We start from the raw sequence: 3051 nt of genomic DNA, 5'->3' as shown, positions 1-3051 counted from the left end.
AAAATAATAGCTAATTCAACTTTTGGTTGAATTAGTAAAATAGCGAGCTAACCCATATAAGACAAATAAAGAATAGTGAGTTAGTGTTATTCTTGCTCCATCCAAACATCGAATAGCTCAAAAAATAGTGCTATTCTTGTTTCATCCAAACGCACCATTAAAAAAAAGAAGAGCAATCGCTGATTTTTTTATTCATATAAAATAAGGAAAGGAAACAATGAATGTATATATAAAAAAAACAAAGCAATCGCTAGTTTTAGACTGAATTATCGCAAAAAAAAATTACGGTTTGGATAGATTTCGAAAAAACATGAAAACCTGTGTAGTTTTTGAAATTTCATATTCTTTTTAATATTAATAAAAATTTCGGATTTTTCTAAGACAAGTAATTGACATACAACTTTTTAAAATTGGTTAGCTCCAGTCTTTAAGATAAACAAATGAGATGGCATTTTTCTAAATTAGTTGGTTTAAAAAGGGCATGACTCATTTATTCGACCTATATCGTATTCGAAAACACGGGTAATAATATATTTTTTTTATTATAACTTATCAGGTACGGGTAAGGGTAACTATTTTTTTTCTGTTATTTTACCTGTTTTCATATAAGATAATTTAAAAAAAAAATTATATATATATATTTGTATAAAGATGATACACGATACAATAAAGTTTGTATTTTATTAAATTTTCATAATACAAATTAGATTTCGTTAATATTTTTTTTCTTGTTTTGAAAAATATTTTATTGAAAATACAGATCGAAATGTCAATGGTGCTTTTTTATCCGTTTACCCAACTCGTACCGTATTAAAAAAAACGAATAAGAGCAAAAACTTTTTTCATTATCATGACAGGAACGGATATAAAAATGCCTCTACCCGACTCGTATCGTATCCATTGACAGCCCTGTATCGATGGAAATTCAATTTGTCCTTGGCCCCTCAATTGTTGTGTTTGGTTCAGTTAGGTCATGTTTGGTTGTGGACTAAAATCAACGAGGCATAACTTGGTTATTCCAACTTAGGTTGATCTAAATTATTCATGTTTGGTTGATATCTAAAGTTATACCTTGATTTAAATTATTCCTTGTTTGATAAGAATTTGATGGCTTAAGGCATGATTTGATATTATAAATTATTTTGTCCTACAAAATTTGTAATAGCAATAATAAAACTCAAGGTTCTAAATAGAGCGCTATAGCGCGGAATAGCGCCACTATAGCATTTTCGAACCATAAAAGCTATGACGCTATCAGCGCTGCTATTTGATCATAGCGCTGTTTTTTTAGCCAGTCCGCTATGACGCGATAAACACTATTTAAAGCTTTGATAAAACTATTCTTTGTATTTTTTTTTTCTTTTCATTTTGATTGAAAAAAATTGTACAAGAAAATGAGTTATGTATAAATTAATTCTATATCTTAGAGAAGCACATTGTATTTAATGAATCTTATTTAATTAAAGTTATATCTGTACTAATTTATTTGTCAAAAATGTATTAGGTTGATGAACAAAAAAAATATTATTTTGTAGTACAATTTAAAAAATATTTTATTTAATTATTTTTCTGGATTGTATATTTTGTTGATTTAGAAAGTTATGTCATTTAAAAAAAATATTGATTCTATAATTGATAAAGTTATAAGTTTACATAAATGAAAAAAATAATTGTTTATTTTATATTTCTTAAAAAGTGGTTAAAAATAATAAAAAGTTAGGCCTCATACTCAATTAAAATTAAACCATCTAGAAAGGTGGTTTAGTCTAAGTCAATTTAGTCCTGCCTAAAGATCGGCTTATTCTGTCTTAGTCCGGCTCAATTAAACCACGTTTGGTGGAATAAGTGAGGTGACATTCCTTGGAGGAATTTCGTGTATGTCCCTAGAAAATTTTGAAATTATGTATTCCTCCCTCTGGAGTCTAGAGTACATAATATCATAGTTACCCTTCTATATTTAAAAATTTAAAAATTATTTATTTTATTGCCTTTTCAATTAAAACCCAATTTAAAGAGTATGACTAATATAACATCAGTGTCATTTCAGTCTATATAACACCAACTTCAAAACCTATCAAATCGAATTCAAATGATGAATCCAAACCGTTCAAACCGATCTACTTCATTAGTTGTACGTTTACATGTAAAATTTATAAGTTTTTGAGTTTATTTTGTATCAAGTCAAGCGGTCAAATGTGTGAGTTTTTAAATTAATCTTAATACATTCATTTTTCAATTTTTTTGCCGCTTGATTTGATACTAAAATAACTCAAAAATATAAAAAGTTTGCATGTAAATGCATCACTCATAAAGTAAATTAGTTTGAACGGTTTGAATTCATCATTTGAACTCGATTTGATAGGTTTTGGAGTTGGTGTTATATAGACTGAAATGACACTGATGTTATATTAGCTATACTCCAATTTAAATTCATCAAATACTTATTTTACTCTTTATTAAAAAAAGATGTTGTATTTAAATAAAAATATTAATCTTCTAATTGATCAGTTTTAGAAAACAAATGATTAATAAGTAATTTCTCCCATTCGCTTACACAATAATTTATCAACATTAATTATGACTCGAACAACACTTCCATTGCACGTGTTAAACTTCTAATAGGGAAAATATTAAATGTAAAAATAAATCAAGTATTTTTATTTTCTATTCAGTTTGGTAATTAGTAATTAACTTCGTGAATTTTTTCAAAAAATAAGTCTGATTAGTATCAACACTGCAGCTAACAGTGAACAAATTTTATATTTTTTGCATCGATAATTATAAGAAAATGGAAATGGAAACTCCTATAATAAGTAGATAGAATTGTAAATTAATTGAGCAAATAATCAATAGTCCGAAACAACACCGATCAACTACAGTGAGAGAAAAAAAAATTTAATTAAACAATTTTAATTTTTATTAGCTTTGATGATAAATATCTTCCTTTTTTATGCACGGCTTGAGTTAACTCGAAATTTGAGTTAAAAATTTGTATCGTCTGATCTAAATATGCACTAATATTAAAGGCCTCTGTGTGTTATATGTGTGAAC

Source organism: Carex rostrata, chromosome 14 (genome assembly GCF_964058835.1).
Source record: "Carex rostrata chromosome 14, lpCarRost1.2, whole genome shotgun sequence".
Lineage (NCBI taxonomy): Eukaryota > Viridiplantae > Streptophyta > Magnoliopsida > Poales > Cyperaceae > Carex > Carex rostrata.
This window is presented reverse-complemented; position numbering follows the sequence as displayed.